Here is a 16,676-nt window from a genome sequence, read left to right as displayed (position 1 = left end):
CCTCACGTTTCCTTGTCCATCTGGTTCCTCGTGTACATTGATCTACTCATTACCAGTTGCTGCTAGTCATAGACTTTCCTCGAGCATTGTCTCACCATCTGCTGTTTCTCCTGTTCCGTTGTCACCCTGCTACCAGAGAACCATAGTACCAACTATATTACTCTGGTAAGTCCATCATCTGGTGATATCCTGGGCAAAGACTCCTAGTGCCCGTGACATCACAGATATAGCCTCCTCACATATAGTTTTCACAGATATAGCCCCCACACATATAGTTTTCACAGATATAGCCCCCTCACATATAGTTTTCACAGATATAGCCCCCTCACATATAGTTTTCACAGATATAGCCCCCTCACATATAGTTTTCACAGATATAGCCCCCTCACATATAGTTTTCACAGATATAGCCCCCACACATATAGTTTTCCCATATGTAGCCCACTCTCACTTACCTTAAGTATCAGGGCCGGCGCGCTCTGCAGCGTTGCTCCGCACACATGATCAGACAGACAGGAAGTGAATACTTCCTGCTTCCTGTCTGATCGGTGCACAGCGCTGAAGGACCCACAGTGCTGCAGCACCAGGCAGCCTCGGGATGCGCGCCGGATGACCAAAAATAAAATAAAAATAGAAGGCGGCTTCCCGGTATTTTACTTCATTTTTAGATCTTAAATTACATAGTTACCATACAGGAGGCAGACCAGGATTCTTAGTAGAGTGCCTGCACTCAATTGACTGCAGGTCAATTTAAAACTTTTACAATGGTAGGTGTGTTTACAAAATGATGTCATCACTGAGGTCAGTGGCTTACAATGAATCAGCATTACCTTCACGGATCTACTTTCTCAGAAGAGATATTTGCACAAGATATAGTTCCTAGCCTTTTTACAGTATTATACTAGCAATTCCTCAATATTATAATATGTATTATAATAATAATATATAATAATATTGCAAATCAGGTTGCTAACACTAAATGTTATTATTATTATATATACAACTTCAACACTTTTTTTCTACTGGATGCTTAAAACTTGATCCAAAAAAAATTGCAGCAATTGATCAGGAGATCACATTAAGGGTGCTGCAGGTATTTTGTCACCATATTGCTTTTTGTAAAGAAACCCTCTGACTTTCATTGGGGCTCTCAGCAGGATGTTTTTTTTAACTGGAACCTTTGAAAAACATATCGAACTCCAACGTATTTTATAAACTGCATCAATATGTAGCAGAGTTTGTATGATTTACCAATGTCTATGATTTGCACATAATTTCTAGCCCTATCAAAAAGCAGTCTAATGGACAGACTGAGAAAACCTTTAAACTGATAAGCATTTGTTATCAAAGGCAAAGCAGAAAAGATCACTTCATAGCCATAGCGGAATAAACAAATACAGCTTATTGCACTCCGTTGCTGCCAATTACAACTAAAAGGGATTCTATCCTTCTGTCACGGTTTGGTTATCTGGACTCTGGATCCGTTCAGTGACGTTGTGAAAACGGATCCTCAGGGAGAATCTAACTATACACTGGTAAGTGGTAATGGTGCCCCGAGGTTCAAACAGATGACAGATGCAGGATAAAAGTACAATCAGTGGTTTAATGATGACTGAATGAATATACAGGAAAGTCTTGGTAGATGCATATACACTAGAAACGTGTTACAAGGTGGGCAGAGCCACCGGCAATGTCATAGGCAATATGAATAATCAATAAGTAAATGGATATGGCTTTGAATGAACAGTCCAGCAATAGGGTGGAAAGAATGAGGCACAAGGGTATGGTATCACAATAGCGCAGCACACATCAAAGGAGAGTTTAACAGTTCAGGTAGCCGTAGATACATAGTAGATGCGGCAGAGGCCCGATACCAAATAGTGCCTTAATGCTTTCAATAATACTTGAACAGTTCAGCCAGGAAAGAGGACAACAAGCAGCTTGGTGATACGACCTGTAATGCCACTGAGCCGGAGTGACCAATGTGGAACAGATTTCGCTGGATAGAATGGCTCAGAGAGATGACTTGAAGGAGTAAGCTGACAGAGTCAGGTATGGTTTAAACTGCCCCGTTCCAGGGTCAACAATACAGCGAGGGCAGGTGTGGCTGGAGCAGTATAGCCCAAGGTGTGACACACAGTAGAGATGGCTTGCAGCTTGAGCTGTATAGCCCGTGAAGTTGCACACAGCGGAGGTGGTTGTAGCTTGAGCGGTATAGCCTGTGATGTAGCACACAGCGACTGTGGTTGCAGCTTGAGCAGTATAACTCACAGCGGAGGTAGTTGCAGCTTGAGCAGTATAGCCCGTGGAGTAGCAACACAGTAGAAACAGGTGCAGCTGGAGCAGTATAGCCCGAGATATAGCAACACAGCAGAGGTAGATGCGGCTTGAGTGGTACAACCTGTAGAGTAGTAACACAGCAGAGACGGGTGCAGCTGAAGCGAGTTAGTCCATGGTGTACACACAGCAAAGGTGGTTGCAGCTTGAGCGGTATAGCCCGTGGAATGGCAACACTGTAGAGATAGGTGCAGCTGAGTGGTATAACCCGTGGAGTAGCAACACAGTGGAAACAGGTGCAGCTTGAGCGGTACAGACCGTGGAGTAACAATACAGCAGAGGCACTGACGATCCAGAAAAGAGCTCATAGAATAGGAGGAGACCTAACCAGACAGGTAACTTGATCAACAGGCCCAGAGTAAAGGGAGGAAGTGCCTTTTCAAGTCTGGAGCCAACACAGGAACCATTAGGAATCCAATTAGAAATGGACAGGTAATTAGTCTGCACTTGCGTAGATCAGCACTAGAGGTTTGAAGTCTGTTAATGAGACACATGTGAGTGTCTCAGTCTCGGTCTATGGAAGCCGAATGAGCAGCGTGTGACACCTTCACATCCCACAATACCATATACTCACACTGACACACACACAATACCATATACCTACACACAATGCATATATCCACACTGACACACACACAATGCCATATACCTACACAAACACAAGGCCCTTGTCACGGGCACTAGGAGTCTTGCCCAGGATTTCACCAGATAACTGGGCTTACCAGAGTAGTGAAGATCTCACAATGGTCCTCTGGTAGCGAGGTGACTAGCGGAACAGATATCACAGCAGATGGAGAGAGAATGCCAATAAATAATAGGAAAGTCAGTGACTTGCTGCAATTTTTGGTCAATGAATCAGCGACTAGCTGATATAGAAAGGCAGATTTGAACACGGAGATCAGGATGGATGTGAGTAGATGCAGGGAGGTGGCAGGGAAGTCAGTGATCTGCGTACAGCAAGTTGTACCACTGATTATGGTGAAGAGACTTGTCCAGGTGCAGGTAGGTAGCGGGAAAGTCAGTGGTCTGCAAATAGCAAGTTGTACCACTGCTTATGGTGAGAAGACTTGTCCAGGTGCAGGTAGGTAGCGGGGAAGTCAGTGGTCTGCGTATAGCAAGTTGTACCACTGCTTATGGTGAGAAGACTTGTCCAGGTGCAGGTAGGTAGCGGGGAAGTCAGTGGTCTGCGTATAGCAAGTTGTACCACTGCTTATGGTGAGGATGTGTACAAGTGTTGATGAGTGGAAGCATACAAAGATAATAGGATGCAGACACTGAGAGCACAGAAGAACTTGATCCCAAAAGGTATGCAGCGTATCAAACAAAGTCTATATAACGGTATGTGTGGCGCTGCTTGGTAGAGACTTGCTCAGCACAGATATGCAGGCCAATAATGGATAGTCAATCACAGTTATGCATATAACGACTGAGTAGTACGGTTAATTCCAAACAGGTATGCAGCGTAACAATAACAGTCTATAGCAGGTATGGATACTGCTGCTGAGCGTGGAAACTTGTCCTAGCGGATATGCAGAGTAAACGGAGAAAGTCAATAACAGATAGGCATACCGCTATTCAGTAGAACAGTCTGTCCACAGGGAGATGCAGGAACTGCAGAGATGCTGGACGGCAGGAACCACAGGTGAGTAGATCCGGTAATCAGAGTCCAGCTGAGGACACAGGCAAGAAACAGGAGACTGTAGCAGGTATGAAAACCAGCGATGAGAAGCACAGGGAATCCACAGGAACTGAAGACACTAGTAGTACACAGGAGATAGTAGCGGGTATGGAAACCAGCGATGAGTAGATCAGGAATCAGCAGGAAACTGAAGACACTAGTAGAACACAGGAAACACCTTCAGAGACTCACAGGGAATGAGACTCCAAGATCAGGCCATGAGGTAATGCACACAGGTGCCTTAAATAGGGAGTTGCCTGATCAACCAATTTGGATTAAAAGCAACAGTCACAAGAGTTTTTGGGATGGCGGACGGCCACGGTTTAGGACAGGTGCCGGCAGGAAGGCTAGTGAGCCACGTACCAGCGCAGAGGCTTTCATGGTCCGGTGAGTGACAGTACCCCCCCTTTGAAAGGTGGGCACAAAACACAAGGAGCCGGGTTTGCCCGGATTATGGGAATAGAATTTTTTCAGGAGAGCTGGGGCGTTGAGATCATCAGCCCGGATCCAGGAACGCTCCTCTGGACCAAAGCCCTTCCAGTGCACAAGGAAATGAAGAACTCCTAGCGAAATTTTTGAGTCTAATATGTGAGTGATCTCAAACTCCCCCTTTTGAAGAACTTGAACTGGCCGAGGTGCTGAAGGAGGAACAGAGAAACGGTTGATGATAAGAAGCTTGAGTAATGACACATGGAAGGCGTTGGAGATGCGAAGGTTCTTGGGTAGTAGAAGTTTGAAGCAGACTGGATTTATCATTTGAATGATCCTATATGGACCAATGAAACGAGGAGCAAACTTAATAAATGGAACCTTCAAGCGAATATTTTTAGTAGAAAGCCATACACGATCTCCAATCTTTAGTGGTGGAATAGCCCGCCTTTTTTTATCCACAAAGGACTTGTATCTGGCAGATGTCTTTTTTAAACAGGTTTTGACCTGAGACCAGATATCTTTGAAGGTCTGACAAACAGTCTCCACAGCAGGAACTTGGGTGGGAGGGAGGGCAGGAAATTCCGGGAAAGACGGATGGTGACCTTAAACCACAAAGAATGGACTTCTTGCAGATGACTCGTGATACATGTTGTTATGGGCGAATTCAGCCCATGGAAGTAAATCTACCCAGTTGTCTTGGTTGGCTGAGGAGAACATCCTAATGAAAGTTTGAAGATCTTGATTGACTCTCTCGGTCTGTCCGTTTGATTGAGGATGGTAGGAAGATGAGAGTGATAACTGAATACCCAAGGTCTTACAAAGGGCTCGCCAGAATCTGGAAATGAATTGCACTCCCCTATCCGAAACAATCTCAGAAGGACATCCATGAATTCGGAAAATCTCTTTGATGAAATGATCAGCCAGAGTAGATGAAGAAGGTAAACCGGTCAAAGGAACGAAATGTGCCATTTTCGAAAATCGATCCACCACTACCCAGATGGTATTACACTTTTTACTTGGAGGAAGATCGGTGACAAAGTCCATACTAATATGGGTCCAAGGTTTGGAAGGAATGGGTAGTGGTTGTAGTAATCCCGCTGGTGTTCTGCGGGGAGTTTTAAACTGGGAACACAGCTCACAAGCGGCCACAAAGTCTTTGACATCTTTCCTCATAGAGGGCCACCAGTAGCTTTGAGAAAGGATTTCTAAAGTCTTGCGTTCACCCGAATGTCCAGAAAAACGTGAGGAATGGAACCAAGACAATATTTTCCTCCTAAGAGATGGAGGCACGAGGGTTCTCCCAAATGTTAGCACCTTGGTAGACGAAGTGGCCAGAGACACACACTTGGGATCTAAAATAAAATGGTTAGGACCATCTTTAACGTCTGAGGACGTCACGAATGCCCGAGACAGGGCGTCTGCTTTTTTATTTTTGGCAGCAGGTTTGAAGGTTATAACAAGTTCAAAACAGGAAAAGAAAAGAGACCATCTTGCTTGACGGGGATTTAGACATTGAGCTGACTGTAGATATGACCGGTTTTTGTGATCCGTAACAATAGTTACGGGATGACGAGCTCCCTCCAGTAGATATCTCCATTCCTCTAATGCTGCTTTTATGGCCAACAACTCCTTGTCCCCGATGGTATAATTCCTCTCCGCGGGTAGAAGACCTCGGGAATAAAAGGCACAAGGATGGAATTTTTGTTGCTCCGATCTTTGGGATAATATTGCCCCTAAGCCAACATTAGAGGCGTCTACCTCTAGGAAGAAGGGAAGCGTCACATCAGGCTGTCGAAAAACAGGAGCAGAAGAGAAAGACTCTTTAAAAGACTGAAAAGCTTGAAGGGCCCCGGAGGACCACAGTTTAGTGTTAGCCCCCTTGCGGGTCAGGGCCACTATAGGAGAGGCAATGGACGAAAACCCTGAATGAAGCGTCTGTAATAATTCGCAAATCCTAAAAAGCATTGGATTGCTCGGAGAGTAGTTGGCTGGGGCCAACTTAATACAGCGTTCACCTTTTCTGGATCCATCTTAAGACCGACTCCGGACACAATGTATCCCAGGAATGGAATCTGGGATAACTCGAATGAACATTTCTCTAGTTTGCAAAATAAAGAATTTCTTCGGAGTCTGGATAGGACCTCTGCCATCTGTTGATGATGAGTGGGCAGATCCTGGGAAAAAATTAATATGTCGTCCAGATAGACGACGACACAGACATACAGCAAGTCCCGAAAGATCTCATTCACCAAACCCTGGAAGACAGCGGGGGCGTTACACAACCCGAAGGGCATAACAAGATATTCATAATAGCCATCCCTGGTGTTAAAAGCTGTCTTCCATTCGTCTCCAGACTTGATCCGGATTAAATTATAGGCACCTCGAAAATGCAACTTGGTAAAGTTCTGGGCTCCCTTAATGCGATCGAAAAGTTCAGTGATTAACGGAATAGGGTACCGATTTTTGATGGTAATGGCATTGAGTCCACGAAAATCTATACAGGGACATAATGATCCATCTTTCTTTACGAAAAAGAACCCCGCTCCAGCGGGAGAGGTAGAAAGTCAGATAAATCCTCGCTGGAGGTTCTCCTTAATGTACTCAGATGTTGCTTGAGTCTCAGGTAATGAAAGTGGATACACACGGCCCCTAGGAGGTCTCTTGCCAGGTTGTAAGTCAATCGGACAATCCCATGCCCGATGAGGAGGAAGGCGTTCTGACTGAACCTTATCGAACACATTCGCAAAAGAAGCATACTGAGGAGGGAGGCCCGGTGGACATGGTGAAATGGACGACTGCTGTATTTTGAGTGGAACAACTTGAGAGAGACAACGATGACGACATTCGGGACCCCAGGAAGTGACTTAAGGGAGTGTTCCAGTCAATCTGAGGGGAATGAAGTTGAAGCCATGGCAGGCCTAGTACGATGGGACTGGTAGTAAAAGGAAGGATCAATAAAGAAATTTTTTCTTGGTGTAAGGCTCCAATTTGAAGAGTCAGTGGAGACGTACTTTGAGTAATGAGACCATTAATTATACGTGATCCATCAGTAGCAGTAACGGCAATGGGAACCTTTAAGGAAATCACTGGTAGAGACCATTGATTCACTAGGGAACTAGAGATAAAATTTCCAGCAGCTCCAGAGTCTATAAGTGCTTGAGAGACAAAGGATTTGGTAACAAAGGAAACGGTGACATCAAAAGCACAAACTTTCACATTCGTAGAACATGGAGAGGACTCCAGGGACCCTAACCTTACCTCTCCAGAACTGGTTAGGGCCTGGCATTTCCTGACTTCCTAGGACATGAGTTCAGCATGTGAGTAGAGTCAGCGCAATAGATACAGAGTCTATTTTTCACTCTTCGTTCTCTCTCCTCAGATGTTAGTTTAGAGCGACCTAGCTCCATAGGTTCTACTGGAGGTGGAGAATGACGAACTTGAGATACTGAGCTAAGAGCCGCTTTGCAGGAAGTTATTCTCTCGGAATCTCTCTCACGAAATCTCATGTCTACATGGCAAAGAGAAATCAAATCATCCAAGGAGGAGGGTAACTCTTGAGAGGTCAGTGCGTCTTTAATTTTATCGGAAAGCCCCTGCCAGAAGGCGGCGATCAGTGCCTCAGTGTTCCACTGAAGTTCAGAGGCAAGTATCCGAAATTGAATGACATACTGAGCCACAGTCCGATATCCTTGGCGTAGTCGGAGGATACTGGAAGCTGCAGAGATAACACGACCAGGTTTGTCAAAAATACTTCGAAACGTAGAAATAAACAAGGCACTATCTTGCAATAAAGGGTCATTTTTTTCCCACAGAGGGGAGGCCCATGCGAGAGCCTGTCCGGAAAACAAAGAGATGAGGATAAGCCACTTTGGAACGATGAGTAGAGAAGTTATGAGGTTGAAGTTCAAAATGAATGGAGCATTGATTAAGAAAGCCTCTACAGGTTTTGGGATCTCCATCATATTTAGAAGGAGTAGGCAGGTGTAGCGTGGAAGCGATGGACACCTGGGATGGCACTGGGGAAGGAGATGGAGATACCTGGAAGCTCAATGGTTGCTGCCACATTTTGCACAGGGGTTCCTTGGGAGGCTAAAGCCTGACAAAATTGCAACAACTGTTGTTGGCGAACATCTTGTTGTTTGATATGGGTGACCAGATACTGCAGCATCTCTTTAGCTGTTGGTTCCGATCCTGGGTCTGGCATGGCCTGATCTTACTGTCACAGGTACTAGAAGTGTTGCCCAGGATTTCATCAGATGACTGGGCTTACCAGAGTAGTGAAGTTTTCACAACGGTCCTCTGGTAGCGGGGTGACTAGCGGAACAGATATCACAGCAGATGGAGAGAGAATGCCAATAAATAATAGGAAAGTCAGTGACTTGCAGCAATCTTTGGTCAATGAATCAGCGACTAGCTGATATAGAGGAAAGGCAGATTTTAACACGGAGATCATGATGGACGTGAGTAGATGCAGGGAGGTGGCAGGGAAGTCAGTGGTCTGCGTACAGCAAGTTGTACCACTGCTTAGGGTGAAGAGACTTGTCCAGGTGCAGGTAGGTAGCGGGGAAGTCAGTGGTCTGCAAATAGCAAGTTGTACCACTGCTTATGGTGAGAAGACTTGTCCAGGTGCAGGTAGGTAGCGGGGAAGTCAGTGGTCTGCGTATAGCAAGTTGTACCACTGCTTATGGTGAGAAGACTTGTCCAGGTGCAGGTAGGTAGCGGGGAAGTCAGTGGTCTGCGTATAGCAAGTTGTACCACTGCTTATGGTGAGGATGTGTACAAGTGTTGATGAGTGGAAGCATACAAAGATAATAGGATGCAGACACTGAGAGCACAGAAGAACTTGATCCCAAAAGGTATGCAGCGTATCCAACAAAGTCTATATAACGGTATGTGTGGCGCTGCTTGGTAGAGACTTGCTCAGCACAGATATGCAGGCCAATAATGGATAGTCAATCACAGTTATGCATATAACGACTGAGTAGTACGGTTAATTCCAAACAGGTATGCAGCGTAACAATAACAGTCTATAGCAGGTATGGATACCGCTGCTGAGCGTGGAAACTTGGCCTAGCGGATATGCAGAGTAAACGGAGAATGTCAATAACAGATAGGCATACCGCTATTCAGTAGAACAGTCTGTCCACAGGGAGATGCAGGAACTGCAGAGACGCTGGACGGCAGAGACGAGTGTAGGAACCACAGGTGAGTAGATCCGGTAATCAGAGTCCAGCTGAGGACACAGGCAGGAAACAGGAGACTGTAGCAGGTATGAAAACCAGCGATGAGAAGCACAGGGAATCCACAGGAACTGAATACACTAGTAGTACACAGGAGATAGTAGCGGGTTTGGAAACCAGCGATGAGTAGATCAGGAATCAGCAGGAAACTGAAGACACTAGTAGAACACAGGAAACACCTTCAGAGACTCACAGGGAATGAGACTCCAAGATCAGGCCATGAGGTAATGCACACAGGTGCCTTAAATAGGGAGTTGCCTGATCAACCAATTTGGATTAAAAGCAACAGTCACAAGAGTTCTTGGGAGCTGCGCATGCGCAGTCCATTAGGATGGCGGATGGCCGCGGTTTAGGACAGGTGCCAGCAGGAAGGCTAGTGAGCCACACACCAGCGCAGAGGCACTCACGGTCCGGTGAGTGACAGCCCTGTACCTGTAACGATACTTACCTTTTCTCGCTCCCCCACCGCTCCGTCGGACCCGGAAGCCGCACTTCCGGGTTCGACGGTCACATGACCGCCAGACCTAGGGTGGGGAATTCAAACAGGGACTTCCTATTTAAACAGTGCTCTGACACTCTAGGAGTGTCAGAGCAACTTACCTGTTCCTGGCTCCTGATTCCTGTGTCCTCCTTGTTCCTGCTTCCTGTGTGTTTGACCTCCTGTGTACCGACCCGGCTTGCTGACCGCCCTGATTGCCTGTGCTCCTGACCCGGATTGTCTCACGCTCCTCTCTCTACATGTTTATCTGCCATTTCTGTGTACCGACCCGGCTAGCTGACTACGCATCTGTTCTGGTGACCCGTGTACTGACCCGGTTTGATTGACTCCGAGATTGCCTCCTGATTCTGTCTGCATTGCCTGCCTGTGTACCAACCCGGCCAGTCCGACTATTCTTATCCTGCTCCTATTCCGCTGTACTACATCTTGGGGCAAACCTGAGGACCGCTACCTGCGACTCCTGGCCGCAAAACCCATCCCGCCTTGCGGCGGTTCTTGGTGAATACCGGGGAGATCGTTAGACTCCGCACCTCAGCGCTAATCAAGATTAGTAGTGTATCAGTAATCCGTTACAGTTTGCTCTGACCATGGATCCAGCGGCTAAAGATCTACTGGAGCATTTAGTGGGAAGAATGGACAAACAGGAGGCGAACCAAGAGCAACTTTTAAAATTCCTCCAGAGCTTATCTACCCGGCTGGACGTTGTTCAGAACACCTTAGTGGCCACCGGACTTCCTGCAACAGTGATTGCGGCTCCAGACCCCCCTTCTGCAGCTTCTTCCTCCCAATTGCAGATACCTAATCCGCCTAAGTTTGATGGATACCCTAAACTTTGCAGAGGATTCCTGAACCAATGCTCCATTCAATTTGAACTGTTGCCGGGGAATTTTCCTTCTGAGAAGGCTAAAGTGGCCAATGTGATATCGCTGCTCTCTGGTCGAGCTTTAGCATGGACATCCACGTTATGGGAGAGGAATGATCCCATCCTGCATATTGTCTCCACCTTTTTGTCCACTTTGAGAAAGGTTTTTGACGAGCCAGGAAGGGTCTCCAATACCGCTGCTGGGTTATTGCATCTCCGCCAAGGAACCCAGTCCGTGGGTCAATATGCGGTTCACTTCAGAACCATGGCCTCGGAACTCCGCTGGAACAATGAGGCTCTTGTGGCTACATTCTGGCAGGGTCTTTCAGATCGGATTAAAAACGAGCTGGTGTCTCAAGAACTCCCTGCATCTTTGGACGATCTCATCTCCCTCTGCGTTAAGATTGATTTACGTTTCAAGGAGCGTAATTCTGAGAAGGAACAATCTCGACGCAGTATGATCCGTTTAGCTTCCAAACACCTGTTCTTACGCCCGAGGGACCTATGCAATTGGGAAGGACCCGCCTATCGGCCGAAGAGAGAGAAAGGACATTTCGTAACAAGTTATGTTTATATTGTGGAGAGAGCGGCCACCTTCTGAATTCTTGTTCCAAGTGTCCGGGAAACGACAAGGCCTGACGTTTTCGGGAGCTGTGTCATTGGGCCTCCTTTCTTAGTCTCCCTCAATCCTTTATAATAATGATTGTCTCACCATCCCTATTTCTTTACATTCATTACGTCATACCTTTTCTCAGTCAGCCCTCCAAGACTCCGGGGCTGCAAGGAATTTCATTTCTGCTGCCTTGGTAAGGCAATTCTCCATTCCCACGCAAGCATTAGAACAACCTATCTCCCTTTTAGCCATCGATGGGGGAAGAATTCCTGAAGGATCCATCCTTGTACGCACCACTCCTCTTCTTCTTCAGATTCGAGCACTCCACCAGGAGAGTATCTCCTTCTTCGTAATTCACAGATCTACTAATCCAGTCATCCTTGGACTACCGTGTCTTCGTCTCAATTCCCCTAATCTTGACTGGCAGTCTGGTCATATCTTATCTTGGAGACACCATTGTTTTTCTCAATGCCTTTCTAAATTGGTTCCTCTGGGAGATTCCAAATGCCACAAGAGATTACCTTTGGCCCTTCTTCCTGAGCCATACCAAATCTTTGCCGATGTCTTTTGTGAACAGGAGGCTACGAAAATCCCTCCACATAGAATTTGGGATTGTAGCATCGACTTAATTCCTGGCAAACCAGTATCCCGAGGCCGAGTGTACCCTCTCTCCGTCCCCGAGTCCAAGGCTATGGAGGACTATGTCCACGATAATCTGAGAAAAGGCTTCACCCGAAAATCTTCTTCCCCTGCTGAGGCAGGCTTCTTCTTTGTGAAAAAGAAAGATGGGGGCCTCCGCCCCTGTATCGACTACCGAGGTCTAAATGCCATCACTGTAAAGAATCGGTACCCATTACCATTAATCTCAGAATTATTTGATCGGATTAAGGGGGCTACTATCTTCTGGAAATTAGACCTCAGAGGAGCCTATAACCTGGTTCGTATTAAGGAGGGGATGAGTGGAAAACTGCCTTCAACACTCGGGACGGTCACTTTGAATATTTGGTCATGCCTTTTGGGTTGTGCAATGCTCCTGCTGTGTTTCAAGGTTTTATAAATAAACTCTTTCAAGACCTGTTGTATCAGTTTGTAGTCTTCTACCTAGATGATATCCTCATCTTCTCCCAAGATTTGGTATCACATCAAAAACATGTCCTGGAGGTTCTGGCTCGGATCAGAAAAAAACATTTATATTGTAAACTAGAAAAATGTACCTTTGAACAGAAACAAGTTCCTTTCTTAGGCTACATCATTTCTGGCACATAATTGCAAATGGATCCCACCAAGTTAAAGGCCATTCTAGATTGGCCTCAACCCTCTGGCCTGAAGGCTACACAACGGTTCCTAGGCTTCTCCAATTATTACCGCCAGTTTATTAAAGGATACTCTACTCTTGTGGCACCTATCACCGCCCTGACCCGGAAGTCTGCAAATGCCAAAGTATGGTCTGTGGAAGGCACTCAGTCCTTTACTACCTTAAAATCTCTCTTTTCCTTGGCTCCCATTCTCCAACAACCTGACTGTTCTCGTCCATTCATTCTGGAGGTGGACGCATCCTCCGTAGGTACAGGAGCAGTGCTCTCTCAACGAGATTCTTACGGGTAAACTACATCCAAGTGGTTTCTTTTCCCGTCGCCTCCTACCTGCTGAGAGGAACTACAGTATCGGTGACGAGCTCCTGGCCATTAAATTGGCTCTTTTTGAATGGAGACATCTCCTAAAAGGAGCTCAGTTTCCCATTACTATTTACACCGATCACAAGAACTTGCTATATTTGCGTACTGCTCGCTGTCTAAATCCTTGGCAGGTAAGATGGTCCTTATTCTTCTCCCGATTTGACTTCAACATCTCCTTCCGTTCTGGATCTAAGAATATTAAGGCGGATGCTCTATCTTGCTCATTTGATCCTGCTGATTCGGAACCATTGGAGGAGAATAAATTTATTCTGAACCCAAGCCGAATTTTGGCAGCAACACATCTCAAGAGAAGCTGTCCTCCAGACAAGACCTTCATTTCTGCCCCTCTCCGCATCCAACTTTTATGATGGGCTCATCGTTCCCTCTTCTCGGGTCAAGCTGGCATTCTCAAGACTTTGGCGTTGCTATCTCGCAACTACTGGTGGCCTTCTCTACAAAAGGATGTAAGGAAGTTTGTGTTTTCTTGTTCCATATGTACCCAACACAAGACTCCTAGGAGGAGACCTTATGGCCATTTGCTTCCATTGCCAGTTCCTGAATACCCGTGGTCACAAATCTCCATGGATTTCATTACAGACCTACCTTCCTCCACGTCTTGTACTGTAATCCTAGTGGTCACGGACCGTTTTTCCAAAACCGCTCATTTCATGCCACTAAAAGGTCTTCCTTCTTCCTCCTCTTTGGCTGATATTTTCATTAAGGAAATATTCTGTCTTCATGGTTGTCCTCATCACATTGTCTCCAACCGAGGTTCCCAGTTTGTATCCAAGTTTTGGAGATCCTTTTGTCACAAGTCTGGAATCAAACTCGATTTTTCCTCTGCATATCATCCCCAGTCTAATGGCCTCACAGAAAGAACTAACCAAGAGCTGGAGAAATTCTTAAGAATTTTCATCTCTGCCAATCAAGACAACTGGGTGGATCTCCTTCCATGGGCTGAGTTTGCTCATAATAACCATTTCCACTAGGCTATCTCCAACTCTTCTTTTTTTTGTTCTCTATGGCTGTCATCCTAGATTACCCACCTTTTCCCAAATTTCTTCTTCCGGGGTTCCAGCAGTGGACGTATTATTTCGCAATTTTTCCTACATCTGGGAACAAACCAAATTAAGCCTTAGAAAAGCCATCACTCGCTCTAAACAAGCCTGCGATTAAAGGAGAAGAGCTGGTCCTAGTTTCACCATCGGTGGCAAAGTATGGCTGTCTACACAGAACATTCGTTTAAAGGTTCCAAGCAAAAAATTTGCTCCCAGGTTCATTGGCCCCTTTTCCATCTCCAAGATCATCAATCCAGTAGCCTTCAGACTAAAATTACCACGTTCTCTTCATATTGCAGATGTTTTTCATGTTTCCTTGCTGAAACCAGTGGTTACTAGCAAATTTTCCACTCCTCCTAGAGCCCCTCCTCCTGTTATTATTCAGAACCAGGGTGAATATGAGGTGAAACAAATCCTAGACTCTCGTAAAGTCAGAGGTTCTGTACAGTTCTTGGTAGACTGGAAATGATATGGCCCTGAGGAACGCTCCTGGGTAAGAGAGGCTGACCTTCATGCCTCCCGTCTACTCAAACTTTTTCATAAGAAATTTCCCTTTAAACCTGTGTAGGTGTCCAGAGTCCACCTTTAAGGTAGGGGGTACTGTAACGATACTTACCTTTCCTCGCTCCCCCGTCGCTGTGTCGGACCCGGAAGCCGCACTTCCGTGTTCGGCGGTCACATGACCGTCAGACCTAGGGCGGGGAATTCAAACAGGGACATCCTATTTAAACAGTGCTCTGACACTCTAGGAGTGTCAGAGCAACTTACCTGTTCCTGGCTCCTGATTCCTGTGTCCTCCTTGTTCCTGCTTCCTGTGTGTTTGACCTCCTGTGTACCGACCCGGCTTGCTGACCCCTCTGGATCCCGTTTCTCCTGTGTACCGATCTGGCTTGCTGACCTCCCTGATTGCCTGTGCTCCTGACCCGGATTGTCTCACGCTCCTCTCTCTACACATTTATCTGCCATTCCTGTGTACCGACCCGGCTAGCTGACTACGCATCTGTTCTGGTGACCCGTGTACTGACCCGGTTTGATTGACTCCGAGATTGCCTCCTGATTCTGTCTGCATTGCCTGCCTGTGTACCAACCCGGCCAGTCCGACTCTTCTCATCCTGCTCCTATTCCGCTGTGCTACATCTTGGGGCAAACCTGAGGACCGCGACCTGCGACTCCTGGCAGCAAAGCCCATCCCGCCTTGCGGCGGTTCTTGGTGAATACCGGGGAGATCGTTAGACTCCGCACCTCAGGTAAGCCAGCGCTAATCAAGATTAGTAGTGTATCCAGTAATCCGTTACAATACCTACACACAATGCCATATATCCACCCACACACAATGGCATATACCCATCCCCACACACACGATGCCATATACCCACACACACTATGCCATACACAGACAATACTACACACATACACACAATGTCATATATGTACAAACACAATGCCATATACATAGTCACATACACACAATACCACATGCATACACAGACAATGCCATATACATAGTTATACACACATTACCATATACATACATAGATAATGCAATACAAATACATATTACCATATACATACACAGCTGCTGACATCCATTGATGAAAATTTATTGCTGGCAGTAGGAAGGTCCTTTGTCTCCACTCGCGAGGCTAAAAGCTTTGCGACCACTCTGTGAAATGACAGGCAGCTTGGCAGCAGGCTGTCTGGCTGCCTGTTTCAAATAGGTCATTGATGGGACCAACCCCGATAAGCAACTTCCATCGCTTCCTGCCGAGTGGGAATTTTTTTTTTTTAAATAATTCTCAGGAGGCCTCCGGGTGGCTTTGTTAGGACACCAACATCGCTTTCAGTTTTGAGCTTCTGCATGCACGCATTTCACTTGATATCCAATCCCCCACCGCATGGCCTCCCTATGGAACATCCCCATGTTCGCCCCTGGCCTTGATTCCAGTGAGTTTAAAGGCTGGACAGCTTGCAATATTGAATTCTTTCACAACATCATCCCCACAACCTTGTCAGAATTTTCTGTCCTCTTTGGCTACCCTCAGCCACATTTTACCAGTACCTGCAGCTTCGCCACTTCTACCATGACAAAGTGAAAAGCAGAATCCCTCATCTCCCCACTGTGCTTGAAGCCATCTGCCTTCACAGACCCACCTCCAGTGGCCTGATCTCAATATTTTATTCGATATTTCTAAAAGATAACCAGCAACTTAAAGAAGGATACGTGCTTAGATGGAAGGAAGATATGGGTGAGTTCCTTGATACAGAGGACTGATCCCGAATC

The sequence above is a fragment of the Mixophyes fleayi genome, chromosome 8 (assembly GCF_038048845.1).
Source record: "Mixophyes fleayi isolate aMixFle1 chromosome 8, aMixFle1.hap1, whole genome shotgun sequence".
NCBI classification, from domain to species: domain Eukaryota; kingdom Metazoa; phylum Chordata; class Amphibia; order Anura; family Limnodynastidae; genus Mixophyes; species Mixophyes fleayi.
Note: the sequence above shows the minus strand (reverse complement) of the source record.